The sequence below is a fragment of the Chlorocebus sabaeus genome, chromosome 11, assembly GCF_047675955.1.
Source record: "Chlorocebus sabaeus isolate Y175 chromosome 11, mChlSab1.0.hap1, whole genome shotgun sequence".
In the NCBI taxonomy this organism is placed as follows: Eukaryota; Metazoa; Chordata; class Mammalia; order Primates; family Cercopithecidae; genus Chlorocebus; species Chlorocebus sabaeus.
In genome coordinates, this window is record NC_132914.1 from 26800310 (window position 1) to 26826741 (window position 26432).

The 26432-nt window shown below is 36.4% G+C and overlaps 1 protein-coding gene across 1 annotated transcript in view; it reads left to right on the forward strand.

Moving 5' to 3' along the window:
• The first annotated feature begins 777 nt into the window (after positions 1–777).
• RASSF8 (Ras association domain family member 8) overlaps positions 778–26432 on the forward strand; it is a 47525-nt gene continuing 21870 nt past the window's right edge. The window contains exon 1 of the mRNA XM_037990247.2: positions 778–1093. The gene's annotated coding sequence lies outside the window, so the exon portion shown is untranslated. The remainder of the gene's footprint in view (positions 1094–26432) is intronic.

Consider the following 26432-nt stretch of genomic DNA (forward strand, 5'->3'; position numbering starts at 1 on the left):
TTATCTGAATTAATAAATGTGATATAATGATACAATGAAATATTATTTGGCAATAAAAAAATGAAATACAGATACTACAATTTGGATGATTCTTGACCACATGTATGATATTATTTATATGAAATATCCAGAGTAGGCAAATCCGTAGAGACTGAAAGGAAGTAAATGATCGCCTATAGCTGGGGATTTGATGGGAAATGGACAGTGAATGCCAATAGGTATGCGGGTTCCTTTTTGGGTAATGAGAATGTCCCAAAAGTGACTGGTGATAGTTCCATAATTTTGTGAGTATATTTAAAACTATCAAGCTGTGTGCCTTAAGTAAGTGAATTGTATGGCATGTTAATGATATCTCAGTAAAGCTGTTGTTTAAACAAACAAACAGAAGCTGGATAGCACGGATAATTCACCATGGGTGTGCTTTAGGCAAGAAGGACACTCAAGGATCAGTAGGCCCTCGCTTAAGGGTTGGCCTTGACTCTAAAAATATTGGCAGATGAATGGGTTAAAAATATTGGCAGATGAATGAATCTGGTTAAATATAAATGTACAAAATTCTTTCATGTTTTCATGACTCACTGCTTTAACCTGCTTTTATGATTAATCAGCCAGTTACCAGTCTCTGCTGTGGTAAGAGGCCTCTGCTGTGTGGTTGTGGCCTTGGAGCTGAGAATTTCCTGGATATTAGATTGGAAAGTTATTAATCATTAAGCCATTAATAAAACTAAACATTTATTAAGCACCTATTATGTGTTAGGCACATCAACATGTAGTTTCAGTAGTTGATGCCATGAGGGTGACTTTGGTCACCTAGGGAGAGAGGGGATAGAATGAGAAGCATAGAGGACTGAGCCAGAAATCAATAATGTTAGCGTGAAAAAGAATAGCCCAGAAGATGACAGGGGAATGACCAGATGGGTGGGAGAAGCCATGGAAAACGAGATGTGGAAGTCAGGACAGAGGAGTGGCTGTGAGGAACGTCAGCTGTGCAGATGCTCTGGGGACATCAAAGATGGTGCAAGGACATAGGAAGCAGTATGAAGACAGCCCACGCGGTGTCGGGTTCTTGGTGAACCTGTTGGAACTGTTATTGGTAAAACCCGGGACAGATTATAGTTGATTTGGGAATAATGTGGATGAATTATAATTAAAAGAATTTGAGACTGTATAAGTTTAATTTGTGTGTTTTAAAAATGTTTCACTCAGAACTTCATTTTCTTTCCGTGTACTCTGTGGGAGTATAGGTGATTTTATTTTCTAAGAGCCGTTTTCATTTTCTGAGTATTTTTAAATGAACATACCTTTCCTGTGTAGTTGGGAAAAAAAGTTGTTAGGTATCAAAAGACATAAGGATGTGTGATAACCTTATTTGCCAGTATGTTGGAATGTGAAACAGTGAATTCTAACCAAGTATTTCACAAAGAAATTGCAAGGACTTCTAGGCTGCTAAGTACCTTTTCTTTGGGATTTTCTTTGGTGCTACATGGAATAAACACTGTGCTTTGGAAGGTTGTAATTTCTTGATAGTCATAAATGTCTTTATGTTCCTTGGTCACGTACATGAAATTATTAAAAACCACTCTAACCTTTGAATTTTACTTCTTGCAGCTACAGTAAGTGGCAGTAAATAGAATTGAGCCCTCTTAACGAACAGAATTGAAACAAAAGAGGTTGAAACTTTTGGTTGTCAGATCCTTCTTGTATTATGTGTAAGGAGGGGTGAATGAGGAAAAGTGTTTGCTGAGTATGTGTTGTACAAGGCACTATGATAGATTAAAGATCTCTTTCTCTCCAATCCAATTGTAAAAGTATATGTTGAATTCTGGAGGAACCCTGGCTAATTTGCCTTTTTTAAAAAAAGCCAAATTTGGTACATGATACCTAGGTTTGACATGCAAAACTAATTGAAAAAAAAGCCATATAAAATTTTACTGCAGTGTTAGCTGAAGAATGTTCAGGAATGGTTGTAGTTATAATACAGTAAGAGTTCTGGAAACCTCTTCCAGTTCTCTCCATTATCCCTCATTAGCATAGTGCTATTCCACAAGTCTCTTCTCCCAGGGAACTACATCCTGACCCCCGACCCTCAGTGATTTGTCTCATGTCTATCTTGTAGATCACTTTAACCTCTCAGGCTGTTTGCAGCTCTCCTCTTCTCCATTACCAGCATGTCTGCATTAGGGAGAGGTGTGGGGCAGGTCCAGCCTCACATATGTTTTAGCTGGGGAAAGAAGAATATTGCCAACCCTTGTTTTTTTTTATTGTATTCCTTTAACAAATACACAGTAAGTGACAGTGCTTCGGAAGCCTTGCTTTTTTAATCTCTCTGGGGAAGGGTGACCTCTGGTGGCTAAAACCATAAGCCCCAATTTCAAGAAACAAAAAGCTTTCTTTTTACCATTGTTTAAATTATGTTCTTATGTTTACGTTTTGTCACTTTTTATAATGTACCATGTATTCATTCGAAGTAAATCAGTGTCTTCTGCCACCATGTTTAAATGCAGCAGCATCTTCTGTTAATCATCAGCTGTGCTCTGTACTCATGATTGGCCTTAATTTAAGATCCAAAATATTTCCTTAACATTTTTTGTTCTGAGGAACAAGACCATCTCTTTGGCACTGTTTTGTTATTAAAATTTAAAACTTCTCTGTTGGTTAAGTGTTGACCATTCTTATTATAACAGAAAAACAGTTTTACCCACTGGTTAAAGGAAAAAAAAGATCAATCTCAAACTATGACGTCTGAGTTATACTCCTGGCTACTATTTATCTTTGAATCAGCCATCAAACCAACATTTAATTGGCTTGCTTCCTAAGAGATATTTATTCTGAACTTGCTTAGTCTGCCAGTAAATGACCGCCAAATTGTCAGTTTTGTTTTTATTTCAATCTTTGCTGGTTTGCTTATTTGTGCATCACTTTATTTAAAAAGAGTTTAGGGCAACTAATTTATTTTTCGTAAAAATAAGGGTTGAAATAAAAATGAGGCAAAAAGATAAAGTATCTTGCTTTTGGGATTTTGATTATGATGCCATATGTCTGAATTGCCTGAAGGTTGATTTCAATTCATTTGTTTTCTAATATATAATTGATAAACATTATAGCAACTTATATTAAGTACACTTAGTGATAAAATAATTCTTAGTAGTTTCCCCTCCCCTCCATGATCCAAATAATGTTTTATTCAGGAGAAAATAAAACCATTTTGTTCAAAAGCCTTGGTTTTTAAGTATTTTCTGTGACAGTGTAAATCTTCATTCTTTCTCATGGTTTATAAGCCCAGGTAGAGGGGCTCTAAGAAGCAGAAATGAATTCATTCCATGTAATTGTGCTTGTTTTCAGTGAAAGTTCTGCAGGGCTCTGTAGGATGACTTTTAAAAACCACTTGTCCAGATAAGATGGAGTATTCTATTCCTTTTATTCCAATATTGAGTTTTTGTCTATCACACACGGAAATGTTTTTACAGCCTGTGGTGCTCTGCAGTGCTGTTACTAATGCCATAGTAAAAATGCTGAGATGTTGCAGTGCAACAGAAATTCCCACACAGAAATACATGTTAGTCGAGTGAATAATATTTAACTTCTTTCTTTTACAAACCAAATAGACATCCCCGAAATTATCTTTTTTTTTTTTTTCCTAAACTTAGATTTTAGTAGATAAGCAGCCCAGATTAACTTCTAGAACAAAGTTAGGACTCAGAAAGTATTTCCTCACCCATGCTGTACCAGACAAGTGGCTGGTTTTGGGGCTAGGTAAATAAATATTTTAGGCTTTGCAGGCAATATGGTCTCTGTTGTTACTACTCAACTTCATTGTAGCACATGAGCAGCCATAGATAGTACATAAATGAATGAAGCCGACTGTTTTCCATTCAACTTTATTTACAAACCAGGTAGCGGGCCATAACTTGCAGACCACTTCAAGATGGTCAGGAACAGTGAGTTGAAGCAGTAGGAAATACGAGATTTTTCTCTTAAATATGTCTGATTTCTGACCAGCTTTACTGTTGCAGCTTTCAGTATAAATGAAGACTCTTTACAGTTACATAATGCCTGAGACAACAACCAAATAAGGTTTATTTTACAACTGGTAACTTGGTGCCAAATTAACTTGTAGACTCCCCCGGCCCCATTTTTTTTTTGTTGAGGTATTATGGGTATTATGACTTTATGATACTCTGCCAGTACATTAGGCTAGATTTCTGGATTACTTTGATTTTGCCAATTGTCAAACCTTTAAAATTCCAACACCCCAAGATGCTAGATTGTTTGAGTATTTTTGTTTTTTAAACACTGCCATTTTACTTGGATTCTCAAAGTGTATTTTGGCTCATCGTTACACGTGAGACCCATCCATCCTCATTGTGATGGTGTGAAGTCAGTGTAGAGTTCTTGAACTCAATCAGCAGCCCTTTGTTAAGCTTCTGCCACAGGCACAGTAGAGTTACTAACAGGATTTGAGCCCAGCTGAGGGTAGGGTCAGATTTGGTGGCAGTGTGCCAGGTGGATCACAGAGAGATATAAGCAACTATAAAATTATGAGATGATAAAGGTTTGGAACTATCACTGTTGGCCGTAAGAATGGTAAGTAGTTGATGGTCTGACAGACTTGAAAGTAAAGGACTAGAAAATGCTTGCCTGCTTCTAAAGGCACATGTTAAGTAGGGTCTGTGGGATCAGAGTGGGAATGGGAGAACTTGAGAGAAAAAGAGGGTTTAATAGAGATTTCAGTGGCAGCCACAGATGTAAAACTACAGATATTTTCGTCATTTTTGAAAATATTTCTTATTCAGAGTAATCTAAAAAATCTGAGATGCAATGGCTTGATCTGACCTATATGTGTTGCTTATAAATATGATTCAAATAAATTTACCAAAATAACTTATTTCTCATCATCATGCTAGTTACTTTGATGAAATATATGTTTTGGTGTATGTATGTAGTTTAAATTTATGTGCATGATGTCAGCAGCCTACAGTACATGAAGGAAACTTCCCATGTCCCAGGATAAGTAGTAACTTAGGAGAACTATGATCTTGAGATGCTGGGAAATTTTGTATCTGGAAAATTTACCAATCAGGGATTTTTCCATTGAGCTTGCTCTTTTGAACAAGTCCTTCAGTTTGTAGCAGTTTGTTAGCCCAGTTTATCCTTTCTTGTGATGAGCTACTCATTTTGCATTTTCACATATAAAACTTTGAAATGTCTTTTAGAAAGTTTGTGGGAATATTGTATATGTTACTGCTTCATTTTCCCCGAAAGGAAGTGGGAGAAATTTGAGTCATTAATATACATCAAAATTCTGTGTATGTTTTTCATACTCATAGCAGGTTGTTCAGAATCATCTAGGTAAGGAACTTTGGAATGTTGATACAAAACTAACTTCTAGCACTGTTTATATAGAGAAGTATATCCCAAAGTCAAATTCTAGGACTCTTGGGACTGTTTCATGGTGGAGTCAAAGGTTCCCTTGTGATGTGCGAAGTTTTAGGAAGGAGAACAATGACAAAAAAGAATTTTTTGAAACTGCCACATTAGCATGCAGCAAAAAATTCTGAGGCAAATGTTTCCTGGCAGTTTTTATTTTATATTTACCTGCTATTTATAGCCTAAGAGAGTTTTAACCCATGAAACCTCCAAATCTATTAAAAGTAAAAAGAGCTAGATAGATTTCATTAGCATGTGTAATGCCCAGTTTCCATACCCCTCTATAATCATTTAAATCAGGATTCGTAATGGGAATATGAGCCGAGAAATTCTGTTGATGTTTGAAATGCCTGGAGTGTCGACATAATTAAACAGCATATGTACACAATTGGCCCTGCTCCAAAACCAGTGATTATGTGTCTAACATCAATCCCCGTGTGTCTACAAAGCTGTTAGAGTAAACATCTGGAATCCTTTACTACCAAAACTAAAATATTACATCATCAGTTAAAAAAAGAGCTTCCTACCCACAGAGGTCCTGCAGAGAGCAATGTATGCTGTGATCTTGTTTTCAAGCAGGCCTGTCTACTTTAGAGTAGCAACTAAATATATTAGATACTTCAGCTATCCTTGAAATGTGACTTTTCCCCTGAGGTAAATACTAAGAATGGTTTAAATGTTGCTAAATGGTTCAGCTGAACCATGAATACTCTGTAATGAGACCAAAGAGGGGATCAAGTTGATCAGCAGGAGACCACATTCTTACCAAAACTGAGGCTCCGCTCTCAGGCCGTTACAAGGTATGGTGGAGCTCCTTTGAGCAAAAGAATTTGGTATTTTCTCATGTACGTATTGAAGCACTAAGTAAAAATTGTGATGTTTCAGGTCATAACAGAAAACCAACACATTGTTTTGTAGCATATTCTTGTTTTCACAATATAATATGACAAGAATAGTGAGATCTTCCACATCTTTTTATATTTTTCTACTATATTTGTGTTAAAGCTTAGGTATTATTTTCATTCTTTCATGCTAAAAACACATTACCATTTTCTAGAATGTAAGTGGTTTCACTAGAAAAATAATATTAATATGATTATCCAGATTGTTATTTTGGAGGGAAAAAGGAAGTAAGTTCTGCAAACACTGTTGGGTTCCCTTTCTTTAATGATAGAGGCATAGTATGAACATGAATAGTATCCATCTTCATAGAAAGAAAGAAATGTACAGTGTGAAGTATTGAAATTTTTTAATGGCATATTTCTTTGTGGAGGTGAAAACTGTTTATTTGCATTTAATATGCAAATCTGCCTTGTCCCCATCCAGTTTGCCACCTTCCAGGTAAAGGTTGAGTGCCAGGACTCTCGAGTCAGCCTCCATTCACATCTCAGTTACCGTTTCGTACCAGCTGTATTGTCTCCAGCTAGCTAGTTCACCTTTCAGAGCCTCCAGGGCCTCATTTGTAAAATGGGCATGGGGATAATAACATAACTTCAGTGGATTATTTTGAGTCATTGTATGTGCCTAGCAAAGAGGAAGCACTTGGATCTGCTGGTGCTTTCTCCCCACCACCATCACGTCGACCAGACCCTGGCAAGCTAGCAGGGAGGTGGTGGTGGAGTGGGGAGAAAGATGTTCCAAGCAGAGGAAGCGCAGTACATGGCAGGGCAGGGAGATGTGGTTGCCTCACAAAGGTGGGGAGTAGTTGAAGAACGGGCTGGAGTGAGGTGGGCAAATGGTAGGCACGTCGCAAACTGATCAACTAAGATAATCACAGCATTAGCTGGGATTTAGGGGTGAAGGAGTAGGAGTGAAGGGACATGTGTCAATGTCCCAAGTCCACAGGGGCAGGACAAAATAGCCCCATGGTCTGTCTAGGACAGAGGTGTTTCCTGGACTTCCCTGGGCCACATTGGAAGAAGAAGAATTGACTTGGGCCACCCATAAAATACACTAACAATAGCAGATGAACTTTAAACAAACAAACAAACAAACAAACTCATTAATGTTTTAAGAAAGATCATGCAGTTGTGTTGGGCCGCATGCGGCCTGAAGGCCATGGGTTGGACAAGCTTGATCTAGGATTTCTATCATTCCCACCACTTCCAAAATTAAACTCGTTCTTTTCAGTGGGAATGACTAAGCAAATAATCTTAGTGGAAAAAATAAATCATTATTCTTTCTGACAGGCTAAGTAACTCCTATATCTTTTCCTCCAGCGTTTATTTCCCATATTTCGAAATTAAGGAACCTCCTACTTTTTACATCTTAGCTAAAATGCATAAGGGGAAATCAAACAAGAGTGGGATAAGATGCAAAAACAGCAGAATTATTTATTACATCTTTTCCATGTAACGTGCCTGTTAAAATTCATGATATTTAAACTACATTTTAAAAAAAGTCTAATTAAAAAACACCATACAGCAGATTCATCAAGTGTAGATGCATTCTAATTGGTTTGTTGTAAACTGCTTTTACCTTTCTAGGTACTTTCTATTTGTCATAGCATTTGGTTTTTAATTTCTATGTGCATTAGTCACTATGAACTATCCTATTTTTGGTATTTATGATGATTACTCTGGTGTTGCCCTATAAACTTTAATAGACATTTTTCCAGTTGCCCAATACTACTGGTTAACATTATTAATCTCTCGAGGTAAGGTTAGTTAATGAACTTCTCTTCTAGGCTGTACTAAGGCACTGACACCTACTCTGTGGAAATGGCTTTCCAACCAGTTTTACTCTTGTATGATAAGTTGTAGGGTCTAGTGATAGCTAGTCCATGTCTTCACAGTTGAGTGAAAAGAATGCTACCTAGGCTAGAAACAGAAGAACTTCTTCACACAGTTAACATTTCTTTTAAAAAAAGAAAACGAAAGGGTTTATTGTAAGAGAAAAAATTTTAAGCCCAGAAAATACTGAAAAAATGAAGTTATATATATTATTATATAATATAATATGAAATTATATATAAAAATTATATATAGTATATGTGTTTTGTATTATATATTGTATATGTAATTTTATATAATTATATATATAATTTCACCTTTTCAGTATTTCCTGGGTTTAAAATGTTTTCTCTTACAATAAACACCTTTGTTTTCTTTAAATAAATGTTAACTGTTCTTGAAGAAGTTCTTCGGTTTCTAGCCCAAGTAGCATTCTTCTCAGCCAACTGTGAAGACGGGGACTAGCTATCATTAGATATATAATATATGAAATATATATATCTAGTGATATATATCACTATGTATCTGATATATATCACTAGATATATAACATGAAATTACATATAATAATTATTTCATATACTATATAATTATATATGATATATAATTATATGATATTTCAGTTATATATTATATGATAATATAATAATTTCATATAATTATGTTTATATATAATTATATATTATATATAATTTCACATATATAAGTATATATTTTGTATATTTCATATGTGAAATTATATATAATTTTATATATAATATCTACAATTTTATACATTATATATTATATAATTTCATATATTTGATTCTTTTATATATTTATAATTTATATATGTGTGTGTGTGTGTATAGCCATCCATGATTTCACTCCTCTGAGCACAAGGGCCCAAACTCAGTCTAAAGGGCAGATGCCATGACAGCTTCTTCATTTTAGCTTTTTACTTCAGCCCAAATCCATCCAAGAACAGCCTAGTTTACTCCCAATGATCACTCATTAATCTCTTTAATATTATATAAATCGGGGCCTCTCTTGCTTAAATCCATGTTCGTCACTAACTTCAGGATAAGCTCAGCAATGGCAGAGATGCCCTGAATATTTTTTGTGAATCATATCTTTATAAATGGAGGTCATGTCAGGGGAAACCAGTGACTTCTGTTTCTGTTTTGTTTTGTTTCATCCATCCCTTCAAGAAAAAGAGAAGGTTTCTGTTTACTTGAACTGAAAAATTCTTACTGAGGAATAAATAGAAAAACATTTAACAAAATTTTAAGCTATTCTTAAAACTTTGATACTTATTTCAGTATTTATTATTTTTTAGAAAATTATTTTTATATATGGGTGATTTGGAACAGTTTCATTTTTAAAATTTTAATGTGAGGTGTCCTAATTTTTATTTTAAAAGAGCCAAGATGACTTTGAGACTAATATTTAAGCTAATATTTAATATAGCCCAGAAGACTGGTAACTTGAATTTTTAAAAAAGTGTATGTCTGGTCGAGCGTGGTGGCTCACGCCTATAATCCCAATACTTTGGAGGCTAAGGCGAGTGGATCACCTGAGGTCAGGAGTTCGAGACTAGCCTGGCCAACATGGTGAAACCCTGTCTCTACTAAAAAAAATGAAAAGTTAGCCAGGCTTGGTGGCACACGCCTGTAATCCCAACTATTGGGAAGGCTGAGGCAGGAGAATCACTTGAACCCAGGAGGGAGAGATTGCAGTGAGCCAAGATAACACCACTGCACTCCAATCTGGGCGACAGAGCAAGACTCCATCACAAAAAAAAAAGTGTATGTCTATTACACTATGATAAAGTAGTATCTAAGTGATAGGAAGTTGGTGTTTTACTTTTATATCTCAGAGTTTATCTAATTTTACTATTAACAGTATTGCTTGGTTGCCTAATAATTTGTTTGAAATCCCCTTCTTTTACTGTGTGAAAAAGTCTACCCAGGGACTATAAAAAGCTGTAAAGATTAAATTCGGATAACCGCTTGACAGTGCTGTACCCAGAGTGGTTAGTAGGAAGAGGCAAGGTGGGAAACAGTGTCTGTAGAGAATTTGAAAACAATAAAATTAAGACTCCTAAAAGCTGACCTTCCTTATCACCATGGTCCAGATATTATAAGCAGTATCAGTGATGGATGCTCTTTTGTCACCTCTGTGGATCTTTGCCACTGCCAGACACCACCCTCACTCCCTTTGGTATACTCTTTTAAAAGTAAATGCTATACAAATAAGTTTAAATTTTCATACAAGTTATTTTGTATAGTTTTTGTATTTTGTATACTTCTTAGGGCATATTTAGAAAGGGGGTAGAGTTTATAATTATTTTACTACCAAGATCCCATTTTATTAGATACTGTTCCCAAAACCTTCATTCCATTTTTAAACATTTTTATTACCAAATTGTGTTTAGTTAATACTATTTTTGTTTTTATTATTAGATGTTTATAACTAGCAATCAGATTGGCATAGAAACAACAAGCTTAGCACAGTGAATTCAGGTAGTTATTTTCACAAGCAAATATATTTCGTTGCATGGATAGCCTTTATGTGGCTGGTGGGCCTTCATGACATGGGCCCCTCTAGTTTTTGTTTGGAGGTGGGTGCTAAAGAGATACGTGTATGGGATGCAGGGGTAAGCTTCAGAGGAGTGGCTGTGTCCTGAAACCAAGAGCTTCCCCTAAAGGGTCACCACAGCAAGCTTGTTTTCTTAGTCAGAGACTAAAGGAAAATTGTGCCCTAGCCAGCTAGCTTAAGGGTAAAACAATTTTAAGGTGGAGAGAGGGAGGAAAGCAGCTATGTATTAACCAAGGCCAGCTCAATTCTAGGACTGGGCTGAGTGCCTGTGCTGTGTGTATTTGCACGGCATCCCCTCCTCTTCGGTGTGTTGTCTTTCTACCTTGTACACACCCCCATCACAGTCATATCGAGTTGGGCTTGTAAACTTCTGGAGTCGACACACGTGTTGCACGTGATGTATATGCTTTGGATGAACTAATGGCACCGTGATCAAATAGTTTGCTCTCAGAATAGGGTCTTCCCTACTGTTTTGTACCTTTATTCTTAGAGTGAAGCTTTGTTTCATGATCAAGGTCTCAAAGAACCTCAGTCCCTTTGGAAGAACTGACTAGACGAAATACAATGAAGATCACAAAAATAAATAAGCTAAAAACTGTGGTTTTGACTGTTTCCTTGAAAGTATTTTGCATTTTCATTTATGAGCACCGTAGATCCTGCAAATGTACTTATATGTTTTTATACTTTGTGTTTAGAACCTCAGCTTTGAGGCACACTGGAAAGGCCAAAACTACAAAACATTTGGCTTTTAAATGTATCTTCAGCATACATATTCATCACTGTTACCCAGGGCACATTTGAAAAAATCCAAAAACCTTGTATAACCTGCTCTTTAATTCCCAAGATTAATTTGGGAAAATAACTCAAATGCTTTGTTTTTTGAAATGTTCTTGTTAAGACACGCGCGCGCACACACACACACACGTTTAAAAGGGGACATATTTAATTTGCTTGGTTTCCAACAGATGTAATTAGTGCTCAGTGAAGCCTTAGCTCCCAGTGCACAAAACTAGGACATTGTTTTGTCTCTTGTTGATTTTATTTAATTTGACTTTAGTGTCCTCACAATGAATTTTATTGCCCTGATAAATTACTCCTTTGTTTCCAAAGACAAATCCTTCCTATCATTCAGGTCTGTGTCAGTTTTTTCTACTTAGAGCTTTGTGGTACATTACAGATACTTATTCTTTCTACGTAAGTGTAAGACTTTTTCCCTTATTTTTCTAGAAAATGTTTATGTTTTTAAAGTTTGCTTTTGAATTCTCTTTTTAAAAAGCTATTTTAATTGTTTCACAGTGTGAAGCATTAGAATCACAGAACTGGAAGGGACATCATGGATGTTCCTTGTGATTGGGAAAGGAAGGTCCACAGCAGTGATTTTCATTGGGGAATCCTACTCCTGTGAAATTTGACATACTGCTCAGGTCAGACTCAGAAGGTGAATTCTTAAGGTAACTTTCACAGCATTGCCAGAAGAATTAGCTTTTGTTAAGTAGATAGGACAGTCTTCATCCCATTCTTTTAGGCAGATGGAACGTGATCTCCCTGTCTGCTGCTCATAGTTCCCTTGGAGTCAGTGGGGGAGAATAGCAGGTCCAGGTGGGCAGAGTTCTGATTTCAGTGGTAGACTCCTATTGAGGCTGGGTGTTAGAGGATGGAGGGCTTGGGACTTGAGTTCTGTATTCAGTTCTTGTAACTTAACTCTTGAGTAGATCAGTGAATCTCAGCTGTTTGCTGTTTTGGAAGGAGAGGGGTGGGGGGTCCGTGTTACAAAATGTTAGTGTTAAATGCCTTTATAAATTATCTGAGACTTGTCAACACTATTTTGAATTTTTCAGAGAAAAAAACGCAGAAGGCGTTATCTCAGAGTTGCAGTTAACCTATTGCCTATTGCATAAACTTCGTGATACATTAACAATACCAGTAGTTTGTGATTCCCATGTCATCTTCCATTGATTTTTCTAATAGTATGAATTTGCATTCAGTGTTTCTGCCATGTTACTTTTGAAAGAATCACCCTGTGACCTGGAAGTTGAGGCGAAAACTTTTGCTTTTACTTGTTATTTACTTCTTGAGTAGATCTGTCTAAATAAAAGGTATAACTAATGGCTTAATGTAAACAAATTAATTGATTTGTCTGGATTTAATGAATAAATAACTTTAGACAGAGAAATAATGTTTGTCATTTGTGTCTTTTCTACATAATCATGTATGTTACTGAATGTCTGACCCGGGTAATACTGCATTAACGTAGAGCTTATGAATCACATCAGGTATTTAAATTATGACTTCATTTTCTTGACTTTAATCATTCTCTCAACACCATTTAAGCATTGAGATTCACTTAAACTGTGGCTCATTTGTTTTATTTTTTGTAATTTTTTTTTGCATTTTTAATGGTTGAATCATAACTTTAAATATATTAGTATTCTTGACTTTTAAAAAAGAAATTAGGAAATTGTTTATCTCCTTGACATAAGATTTTTAGTTTAATAGCTAAACACAAATAATTGGCTCCTTGGATTGGAACCAAAAAATTTCCCAACTTCATTCCCTTATCATTCTGCCACTAGTAAGTAAACTTTGAGCAGTGGAAAGACTTCTAAAATGGGCTAGTGTCAGTGAGGTGGGACATGCGGTGAAGGTTATTGGGGGGTAATAGTGGCCGAGGGGAGTGGTGAAGTGGCATCTTACCTGGAGGAGGAAAAGTATTTTGGTCTAAAGTTTGGAAGAGGCAGAAACGGGTAGGAAATGTTTTTTTCTGATGAGCTTGTGCCACAAAGTTTGAGAACCAGGTCAGTAGAAGCTGCAGCTCCTACAGGTGCTTCAGTTGAATAGTTACAGATAGATACCTCTTGACTGTGAAAACATCTGTCCGTGCCACACTGCTGACATCTTGCCTAACACCGCACTTCACCTGGCCTCCTCAGGAGTAACCTACTTAGTCCTTGAATCCTTGCTTCCCATTTTAATAGCAAGGTGACTGCTGACCCTTTCTTAGACTGTGGCTTTTTCCTCCTTTCTGGGCATTCAATATATTCATATAGGACTAACATAAATATTTGAGTTCAGTTAGTTAGACCATGATTTTTGCATAGTCTATTCTTATTTTTTATTAGTATTCTTATACTAACAATTATACATAGTATTCTTAATAGTTTATTTAATCTGTCCTTTCGGCTGCATATGTTGTTGTCTATCATGTTGAAACACAAGCTGAGTTTTTGAGGATTTTTGATGTTTTCATATGTACAGCTTTTAGAGTTTTTCATTCTTTCTTAGAGGTCTATACTGTTTTGCTTCTTCAGGAGCTCAGTTGGATTAATGTTATTTCAAATCTGCAGAATTTTAGGTAATCAGAAATGCATGAATCTCCTTGGCTTTGACACTGGGTAATTGTGTAACTTGAACAGTTTATCAACTGGATAATACAGTTAATTTAATGAGTACGCACTGTGTTCACAAGACTAGGAATTGTAAAGAAGTGGGGAAAACTCTGATTTCTAGCTTAAATGATAGCTGAAGAAGCAGAGTAGGGGGTGTGTGCGTACACACACCCATATATATCTACATACATAAATATATGTATACACACACACATATATCTACATACATAAATATATATATATACACACACACAGTAAAATACTAAATTCCAAGCCTAGATCAGTCTTAAAATGGAAACATAGGACAATATGACACAAATTTGTGTAATAATGCTAAGGAGATGCTATTTAAAGTATAGAGTATACTTAAATGAGTTTTATAATGTCACATCTCTGATAATTTGATATATTGTGCCTGTCTTAGTTCTAGATGCAAATTTCAAATTTTGCTGGATAGCTCTACAGAAATATATATTGTCCTTACAAATTCAAAATACCCAAAACCTAACAACTGTTTTATTTATGACAGAATCATACTGAAAGAATGAATTGCTGGTGATTGTAAATGTTTTGGAATTTTCAGTCTGATTTTAAAAATGAAACAAGGTGTATATTTGTTTAATATAATTCTTTTCTGAAATATAGTTGTAAATCAGAAAGGTTGGTTTATTATTTCTCCAGTTAAAGGGGAGAGCATGGCAATCTGAGAAAACAACACATTTGAAGGAAGGGTTAGAGAAAGAGCACCTGCTGTGTTATGTTCACTTTATACATTCCCAAGCCTAGGAGTGGGCGACAATGTTCATCACAGCCTATCCAGGCCTATCTGCGGGTCTGGATTTTTTTTTCCCATAATCTAAGGCAAGTTATTCAGATAGATAATTTATAAACCAGAATCTGAAAATGGCTTGAAAAGTCTGCATAGTTTACTTTATGAATTCCTTTGTTTTGATTTCATTAGATTCCTTACATTCTTTTTATTAAAACCTTCTGAGTTTGTAGGGTGGAGCATGTCTTCTTTCCTGATGAGATTCAGTCTATTTTGATTAATTTGTTTTTAGGGAGTAAAAGCCTTTGCTTAAGTGGTAAGGTGTTAAGAAATGTATCAGGATAATTTTATACTGTACTGATTTTTTTTTCATTTCTAAGCTATAGTAGATGTTATCTTTGTAATTTTCTGCCTCTTTTATAAGTATGATTTACTTGAGCATTTCCTGTCACTGAGCTTTTTTAAAAATATTTACAAATTATTTCAATTAACTGTTTTATTTAAGATCATATGGAAACCACAAATTGTAGGTTAGAACAATAGCATTTTTTCTTGAGATAATGCATTGGGATATATTTAAGGGTTTTACAGTGTGATATAATATTCACAGTAGCATCAATTAGTGGTAAGATTTATTTCAGGAGTTTAAATCAATACTGCAGGGCTTTTCCGCAGTATTGCTGAAAATACTCGAATGCCAATTTTATTCCCTCTGGGATCACACTGACATGTTCTCATTAGTATTGTGCCCATTCCCCTCCTAGTTAAGCATAAACTGTTTCTGTCCTGTACAATTAGTGCCTATATTATTCGACAAACACACATGGTTCACCCATTCTGTGCCAGCCGCTATGCTGAGGGGTTCCAGAGGTAATAGAACAATGAGAGGAGTAGCGAGATAAACACTTTGATATGAAACAAAACCACCTAATGCTTTGAAAGCACAGGGAGAGTGCCCGCCTCCATACCAAAAAACTGGTATGCTGCCTGTTGAAGGATGTGCAAGAATTAGCAGAGAAGAATGCAAAGCATTTACCAAGGAAAAAGAGCAGCATATGCAGCTCAGAGATGCTTGGGAGAGTGATAGATTTAGAGAACAGAAGTGTTTTGGCATAAGGGTAGAGGGGAATTGGGAGAGTTGCAAGATGATTAAAGGGTAGCACGTCAGTAACCTATGCAGAGTCTGGATTTTATCCTGAAGGCAGTGGAGAGCCATTGGAGGATTCTGACCAAGAGAATGGAATCCGATTTGTATTTGAAAACCATTTACCTCTAGCAGTAATCTGCAAAGTGGATGTGCAAGGAGGGAGACAGGATGAGAAGGCAGGGAGATCAGTTAGCAGGCAATTGCAGAATGCAGCAGTTTCATTCCTAGGTACAAGTGCTCAAAGCAACATTATTTGTAATAGTCAAAAAACTGGAAACCCAATTGCCTGTCAGCAGTAGAATAGATGAATAAATTGTGGTTTGTTTTACAATGGAAATCTCTACTGCAGAGAGAAAGAATGAACGATTGCTCTGCACAGCAACGCAGATGAAGCTCAGCAAACATAATGTAACGCCAAAGAAACCAGGCACCATTACATATGATGCAGTCCATTTATAGAGTCCAAAAACAGGCAAAACTAGTCTGTGATGATAAAGATCTTAATACTTGCCTTCGAGGAAGGGCGTTGGGCCTAGGAGAGGGGCTTTTCTTGATCTTTGAGATGATTACACGAGTGTGTTCACTTTGTGAAAATTCATAATTCAGGATTTCTGAATTTTTCTGTATGTTATACTGCAATTAAAATGTTTCTTTAAAAATCTAGTTTCCTCAACTGCTAGGCATGAACACTCTCCCAATACTATTCCCAGCCCACTTCTATCTAAATAGTCACTATTGCCATGCGGCTACTTCCTCCCACTTTGCAACTCACTGAGGCAGGCTGGAGACTTTTATGACTGCTGAAGTGATTTTTGCCAGTTTGCTTAACCCATTGCATTCCATGGGTTTCCTGGCAGAGATTCTGCAAGCTACCTCTGCCAGAATGACTGCTGTAGCAGTGCTTGAGTTTTAGTTTTTACTATGAAAATGTAGGACTTAAATATAAACACATGGTAGGAGTCAGATATATTAATGAAATGCAAATATATTTATGTAAGCATAGCAAAAACTAGGGTTTTTCCCCCCTTAAGCATGCAGTTTATTTTGAAAAGTATGTTAGAATTTTATACAGTTAATTGATTCAGTAGCTGTACCCTACAGTTGGGCTATTTATATTATTCATGTGCTCTAGGTTAGGTTGTATAGCTCATTCATTCTGACTGCTGATGACTGTCACATTCATCTACACCTTGTGATGTACTTTCAATAAAGGACAGGGAATAGGCCTAAGCTCAATTCTATTTATAGAATACTGTAAAACAGAGTACCACTTTAATCAGTATCACTGATATTTACAATAAATATCAGGTCTTTTGCCCTGGAATTTCATGATGCACATCTTAAACTTAGTGTCTATCTTCTCCAGTAGTGTGAAATGCTCATTAAACAATACAGTACCTCCTAGATTATTTGAAGCCCAAAACTTTCCAAATTAATTGCAGAGCAGCACACAATGTCTCTTTAAAGAGAATGGCAGCTATAGAGAGTGTGAAGAATAAAGTATAGCTGTTTGGAACAAAAGCATTATTTGTTTTATTACACTGAATAATGAGCCTCTCTTCAAATTTTGCTACACTGAAAGATACCTGTTACTTTGAAATATCACCAAAGGATGTACCTATTTTTGCATGTCATCTAGGGACTTAATTATTTAATTGGCTTAGATTTTCTTCAGAAAACAAATAGAACAATCGAAATTATTCTTAACCCTTAGAGATTAAGGAAAAACTAACGCCTTTTCAAATTGTTTGAGTGGACACTTTTTTTTTGTTCTCTCTTAACTGAAATAGCCTTAATTTGACAAAGACTCATAGGGATCATGCATGGTTAGTTTTGCCAAATATTATTTTTGGCTTCCATATTCTTAAAGCACTTAGTACTTTATCAACTGAATAAGTATAGTAAAGAAATTTTAAGAAACATTAAAGTTTTCTGCTTTGTCTACTGTGCTCATTAAATTTTAACATTGAAGTCCAATAGAAGTTTTATAGTCTAGCAGCCACTCTGACTCATGAGTCAGGGGCTCAGATTTTCCTCAGTCTTACATATTTGTTTTATTACCGTTTCCTCACAAAATTATTTTGTTTTGTCTTTGAAATATTTCCATACCAACTTAGCTTTAAAAATGTGTACCTGCAAAGGAATATGCTTTGATATGTGAGGTTTGACTCTTTGAAGCCACCACTGTAGTCCTAACAATGGACAAGGTTTGTTGAAAAGTTTTCACATTTACTTTATTGTAACTATAGAAATGTTCCTGTTTGTCAGGATTTATGGGCTCAATATTTACAATACCATAAATGAGAAGTCCATAGTCATCTTGGTTTCATGGATAAAAAATAAATGTCTTTTTATGCCCTATTAAGTAAAATGGTGGATTTCATTGCAAAATGTTAAATATTAAATATGTAAATAATTCAAGTAGTTTGATTTTTAAATATTAAATTCAGGAATTAGATTCATTATACCTGAATGGTGACTAAAAGGTAATGAACTTAATTTGCCGTCTCTTTCATGGAAAAAAAGTCCCTAATCAGGTGGCCCATACCTATTCAAGTGGGTAGAAGAAAAGTGATTCTATTTTTGGCAGACAGATTTTAATGGAAAGGACATAGATTTGGGCGATCATATAACATCTGGATTCGGACCATAGCTCTATTCCTGCTTTACTGAGATGAGAGAGACTGAAAGGAGCAGCTTTCACCAGGAACCTCAGGGAACATATATTCCTAAGTCTGATTTGGTTATTGAACACCAGCTCTTTCTTCTCCTCATTTCTGTAGCAATAATTGACTAAATTTATATCATTTTGTTTAGTAGTGTTGGAAATTATAACTGACATGATCACATTTACTTGATTACTTTCTCTCCCAAGCTAGAATTAGTGATTACAAATGTCCTTGCAAACTTTGCTAATAACTTTATTTCATGAATAGAAGTAACTGTGTTAGATTTGCATCTGCCACTTACTGGGTGGGTAACCCTGAGTAAGTTACTGATTATGCCTCCGTTTCCTCTTTTGTTTAATAATTCACATCACAGAGAGCAACAGATAAGTGTTAAAAGGATTAAATATCTGTTCTGCCTTGGTGACAACCTAAAAGATTTTTAAACTTTTTTTAAAGGATTAAATAATAGAGTGGCTGGGCACAGTGGCTCACGGCTATAATCCCAGCACTTTGGGAGGTCGAGTTGGGAGAATCACGTGAGGCCAGAAGTTTAAGACCAGCTAGGCAACTTAAGGAGACCCCATCTCTTAAAAAAAAAAAAAAATAAAAAAAAATAAAGCAGTCAACATTGCATCTTTCACATAGTTAAGAATTCTTGTTGCCAAATTCAGTAAAAGCAAGGGGTTACCATTTGGCTAGTTGGTGTTCGATGAAGGTACCAATGTGTACCTGCTTAAAGAGAAATATCACAGATATAGTTATACTTAAATCTACCTTAAAATATCATCAAGTTTTCACTAATTTTGTTTTTCCGTAGGAGTGCATTATACTCACTGCCAGTTTTCTCATGATTTGTGAAAGAAAGCCATGAAATAGCACATGTAGTAGAAAGCATAATTTAATTGATGGCAGAGTTCAGGGATTTTCACATGAAGACTTTGAGAGTGTGGTCTCTAATCCCAGTTCTGAGAGCTTTAACAGGAATTAAACCATCATAGAACTTGGCACTACACGCATGCCTCAAACCATCTCTGGAGGGTTGCAAAATAGTCTGGGATCCTAACAGAAAGTATAATTGCAAAACAGATGGCTTTTTATGTTCCTTTTTTATAATACTGCGGCAAGAAATGGAGCCCAATGGTATATTATTTTTATATTTCTTATTTATGAGATTTTGTGCCGGGAAAGTCAAATTGTAAAGTCCCATGTTGTTCCACCTTCCATAAACATTTAAGAAAATTAGCAAGAACAGACCACACGTAGTTTTTTCTTGCTAATGTTCTTGTATCAATAATAACTCATTTTATGATCTGTTTTAACTAGAATTCTTGAGAGGGGAAACTCCCTCAACATCTGTACTGGGCACTTTATTTATTTAAATATATGTAAAATAATTTAATTTCAGTTTTCTGAATAATCTAAATTAGTTTTGTGCAAAGATTGGCTCTGCTGTCACCTGTGCATGGGACCTTGATCCTGTGTATAACCTGGCCAGGCCTCAGCTTTCTGCATTCAGTGAAATGACTGTACTAGTTGATGGCCAGTGGGCTGCCAGCTGTGAAAGGTGAGACATATTAATGCTTTGAAGGAAACTGCGTTGACTTAGCTGGTAACTACAGTCTCCAGCAGCAGAGAGACCTGGACAAAAGAGCACTAGCAGGGGATCCACCTGCCTGGGTCCCTTCAGGGCTGCCCTGCCATCAGGGGTCAGATCGCAGGCATGGCTTCAAAGACAGCCACACTGTGAAAGTTTAAGAATCTGTAGTACTTACAGACCCTGGGGGGTACACAGCATGCCTGGAGGCCACGTGTAGGTAGGTCAGGTCGCTAGCAGGTAGAGAGAGAAAGGGAGCTGGCAAGTAGCATTCTATTTTTGTTAATGAAATGTAAGTCACAGGCAGATGCCTGAAGGATCCATTTAAAGGAAGCAGCTGGAAAGCGGGAAGCCCAGTCCATGAGGCAGGAGAGATACCTCCAAGTTTTTATCCCTGGCTACTGGCTGGAACCATTTGAGTAGGCTGTAGTACCGGAAACTGTGTCAAGGGCAATTGAGCCAGGCTGACTTATATTTAAAAATGGATGCTGAGGCAGCATAAAATTAAAAACACTCACTGTGCACTGTGCTGATCCATTTGGTTTCCGTGAACTCTGAAATGAATAACCTTTCACATGCCTGGAGAAAGTACCATCATTGACCCATCCCTGACATCTTTAGGTATGAGAAGCTTGACAGCTTCTTTAGAGCCTTCACCAGGTAGAACCAAATGTATTTTTGAGTGTTGTTGGTAGGCTTATGACTTGGCAAGAAAAATATAGCAAAGCTGGAGTGGTAGAAGAGGGGGAAAAAAGAGTAGAAAGATGCATATGCTGAGAATAATGGCATTTGTATGGAATGGTGGCATTCCAGTTAGAATTGGCTCAGAGCTGCTAATACTGGAGAGATTGGACCCATCAGGAATTGGCTTGTAATAAGGGCTACGGGGCCATTGGAAGCCCTGACCGAGACTGAATTGTACATTCTGTGTGTTGCTCTCCATTCGTTTCTACTGTTTTCATTTTTCATGCCTCCCAAGTGGCCATTTTTTCATGCCACTCATGGCTTTCTGGAATCTGTGCCTTCTTCCTCCCTCACCTTTTTTTTTTTTTTTTTTTGAGACAGAGTTTCACTCTTGTTGCCCAGGCTGAAGTGCAGTGGTGCATTCTCGGCTCACCACAACCTCCACTTCTTGGGTTCAAGTGATTCTCCTGCCTCAGCCTCCCTAGTAGCTGGGATTACAGGTGCCCACCACCACACAGAGCTAATTTTTTGTGTGTTTTCAGTAGAGACAGGGTTTCACCATATTGGCCAGGCTGGTCTCGAACTCCTGACCTCAGGTGATCTGTCTGCCTTGGCCTCCCAAAGTGCTGGGATTACAGGCGTGAACCACTGCGCCCAGCCCTCCCTCACCTTTTTTAAGGTGTGATGTTCTGGGCTTAAAATCCCAAGCTAAATACTTGCCTTGTAAGTATTCCTCTGTCAGATAGACGTCAAAGAAGAAATCAGTCTAATAAGCGTGTTCTTGTGTTTCCTTGGGGTATTAGAATGATTTTACAAAACGTAACTTGGAAGGAATGGGAAGAAATGACTTTTTTAGTGGTGTTGGTTAGTAGATTAGATTAGTTAGAGGAATTATTCTGAAGCTGGGCTAATTTTTGAGACAAGCCCTTGATTATTGAAAACATATCTCTTGGTTTTCTAAAACAGGTAATTTTACATAAAGATTTTGCTTTTTCTTGAATTACAGTTACTACATAAAAATCTTATATTTCCATGGTGAACTTTAATTGATGGGTAAAAACTTACCAAATTGTTAATTTAGAAATAAGTGTCATCCTTTAGTTATTCTGCAGAATATTGTACTCCCAAAAGATTTTCACTGCTGTTTTATGCACTGTTTATTAACCCTGCTGGGTATGAGAGAAGTCTCTACTTCAAAGTCATAGAGCTTTAACAAAGTATATGGTTGAAAAAATATAATTGTCAATAAGCTTTATGGAGATGGGCTTTTAATAAGAAACTCAACTGAGTACCCTTATAGCACTCAGTTTAAAGTTGATGCTAAATGAAAAACTAAAGTTACTAGTTATATTCATTTAAAAAGTTTATCCTAAGGAAAAGACGTAATTCTTAATAGAAGGATCAGTATTCTCATACCAATAATTTTAACTTGATTCATACCATTTTTTTTTGTTTTGTTTTGTTTTTTGAGACAGAGTCTCGCTCCAGGCTGGATTGCGGTGGCATGTGATCTCGGCTCACTGCAAGCTCCGCCTCCCAGGTTCATGCCATTCTCCTGCCTCAGCCTCCCGAGTAGCTGGTACTACAAGCGCCCGCCATGATGCCCAGCTAATTTTTTGTATTTTTAGTAGAGACGGGGTTTCACTATGTTAGCCGGAATGGTCTCGATCTCCTGACCTCGTGATCCACCGCCTCGGCCTCCCAAAGTGCTGGGATTACAGGCGTGAGCCACCGCGCCCGGCCAATTTATAGCATGTTTTATACTAGATGTGACTGAAATTTTAAAATATGAATTACCATTTCTAATATCTACTTACAATTTTTGAATGTGCTGCTGCTCTTAGGTATGTGGATTAATAACCGAAAATGTCTTTATTTTCAGATGCTCTTATTAGTATAAATGTTTCTGAAAATTTGCATTGCTATTGATTTGTCCTTCCATAAAAAAGTTTATACTTTTATTGTATATTTAGAAAACCCCATTGTCTCAGCCCAAAATCTCCTTAAGCTGATAAGCAACTTCAGCAAAGTCTCAGGATACAAAATTAATGTGCAAAAATCACAAGCATTCTTATACACCAGTAACAGACAGAGAGCCAAATCATGAATGAACTTCCATTCACAATTGCTTCAAGGAGAATAAAATACTTAGGAATCCAACTTACAAGGGATGTAAAGGACCTCTTCAAGGAGAACTACAAACCACTGCTCAGTGAAATAAAAGAGGACACAAACAAATGGAAGAACATACCATGCTCATGGATAGGAAGAATCAATATCATGAAAATGGCCATACTGCCCAAGGTTATTTATAGATTCAATGCCATCCCCATCAAGCTGCCAATGAGTTTCTTCACAGAATTGGAAAAAACTGCTTTAAAGTTCATAGGGAACCAAAAAAGAGCCCGCATCTCCAAGACAATCCTAAGTCAAAAGAACAAAGCTGGAGGCATCACGCTACCTGACTTCAAACTATACTACAAGGCTATGGTAACCAAAACAGCATGGTACTGGTACCAAAACAGAGATATAGACCAATGGAACAGAACAGAGTCCTCAGAAATAATACCACATATCTACAGCCATCTGATCTTTGACAAACCTGAGAGAAACAAGAAATGGGGAAAGGATTTCCTATTTAATAAATGGTGCTGGGAAAATTGGCTAGCCATAAGTAGAAAACTGAAACTGGATCCTTTCCTTACTCCTTATATGAAAATTAATTCAAGATGGATTAGAGACTTAAATGTTAGACCTAATACCATAAAAACCCTAGAGGAAAACCTAGGTAGTACCATTCAGGACATAGGCATGGGCAAAGACTTCATGTCTAAAACACCAAAAGCAACGGCAACCAAAGCCAAAATTGACAAATGGGATCTAATTAAACTACAGAGCTTCTGCACAGCAAAAGAAACTACCATCAGAGTGAACAGGCAACCTACAGAATGGGAGAAAATTTTTGCAATCTACTCATCTGACAAAGGGCTAATATCCAGAACTTACAAAGCACTCAAACAAATTTACAAGAAAAAAACAAACAACCCCATCAAAAAGTGGACAAAGGATATGAACAGACATTTCTCAAAAGAAGACATTCATACAGCCAACAGACACATGAAAAAATGCTCATCATCACTGGCCATCAGAGAAATGCAAATCAAAACCACAATGAGATATCATCTCATACCAGTTAGAATGGCGATCATTAAAAAGTCAGGAAACAACAGGTGCTGGAGAGGATGTGGAGAAATAGGAACACTTTTACACTGTTGGTGGGATTGTAAACTAGTTCAACCATTATGGAAAGCAGTATGGCGATTCCTCAAGGATCTAGAACTAGAAGTACCATATGACCCAGCCATCCCATTACTGGGTATATACCCAAAGGATTATAAATCATGCTGCTATAAAGACACATGCACACGTATGTTTATTGCGACACTGTTCACAATAGCAAAGACTTGGAATCAACCCAAATGTCCATCAGTGACAGACTGGATTAAGAAAATGTGGCACATATACACCATGGAATACTATGCAGCCATAAAAAAGGATGAGTTTGTGTCCTTTGTAGGGACATGGATGCAGCTGGAAACCATCATTCTTAGCAAACTATCGCAAGAACAGAAAACCAAACACCGCATGTTCTCACTCATAGGTGGGAACTGAACAATGAGATCACTTGGACTCGGGAAGGGGGACATCACACACTGGGGCCTATCATGGGGAGGGATTGCATTGGGAGTTATACCTGATGTAAATGACGAGTTGATGGGTGCTGACGAGTTGATGGGTGCAGCACACCAACATGGCACAAGTATACATATGTAACAAACCTGCACGTTATGCACATGTACCCTAGAACTTGAAGTATAATAATAAAAAAAAGAAAAAAAAAGTTTATACTTTTTAAGTTAGAACTTTCACTTCCGTACTCACACCTAAGTCTTGAATTCAAACTGTGCGCCAAGCCCTGTACTAGATAAGGTACAATTTGAAAAGACATTATTTCATTCCATTTCTTATAAATGCCACCTGGGAAAATACGCATCTTGACTCAAATCACACAAGAAGTAGTAGACTCGGGATTTGAACCTTGGTGCATCTTGTTTCCACTAATCAATATTGCCTCAAACAAAATGGCTTATTCCAGAACATATATTTTAATAATGTGAATTTAATGAAAATGCAGGAAATCTCTAAGAAATTTTGCTTTGTATTTAAGACAGGAGTTAAAATTAATGTGTATGTTCAGACGTATTTTATTTAGAATTCTGTAGAAATAAAGCTGGATGTGATTTTCTAAAACTGAAGGAATAATTCATTGATGCTGAAAAAGGAACCTGAGCATCAGATGCTCATTTTGCTGGCATGTGTTTTTCATAGATTCTTTGGATTAATTGATTCTTTGACTTAATTAATTCTTTGCAGTTTTTTTTTTTTTTTTAGCATGATTTAGCACCTCTTTTCTTTCTTTTGAAATGACAAGTTTGTATATATTGTCTGATTGTTTTTTATTGACAAAAACCAGTTTCCAGGTGATTAAAGATAAGATTTCTTAGGGTGGTTTAGGACATTTTTAAAAAACATTTATTGGGTACAGTGAATCCTTTTGGGGAATCCTAACCTTATTTATTCTTTAGTTTCTGTATTCAGCCAAATTTCAAATATGTGTCCCAAATTACTAGATTTTTTTGACACTGGAAAAAGTTATTGAAGCTCTCTTGAGACTCACATTTCTCATGTTGAAATGAGACTAATCCTATCTAACTTGATGAATTATGTGGTGAGGAATAAAGGAAACATGGTGCACAGTGCCTAGCATATAATAAGCACTTGTGCCATTTATTTCCACAATTGTTGAATACTTAAGTGTGTAATGTTTGAGAGTGTTAAATCACTGGGCATGTGTGAATGCTGGCACCTGAGAGTAATGAATAGTAGAAGAAAGAACATGAGCTTGTTCAATTTAATAATGAATATTCCTGTTAGTTTTCAGGGAGTTTCTGGTCACAACATTTTTGGTAACCCATCAATACCTAACTTTGCTTTATGTGTTTTTTTCTGTTTAAAGATAACTTATTTAATAAACATTAAATATCAACATTTATATTTATATTTAATATGTAATAAGTATAAATATTGACAGGCCAAAATTTACTCAAATTGTTAATTCAGAAATAAATGCTATTCTTTAGTTATTCTACAAAATATTGTACTTCCAAAAGATTTCCAATACTGTTTTATGCACTGTTGATTAACACCTCTGGGTATGAGAGAAGTCTCTGTTTCAGTCAGGGAGCTTTAACATTGCATATGGTTGAGAAAAATATAATTGTCAATAAACTATCTGGAGATGGGCTTTGAATAAGACACTCAACTGAGTGCTTATTGATTCATTAATGTTGAACCCACACCCAACAGCACTGTAACTTGTGCCT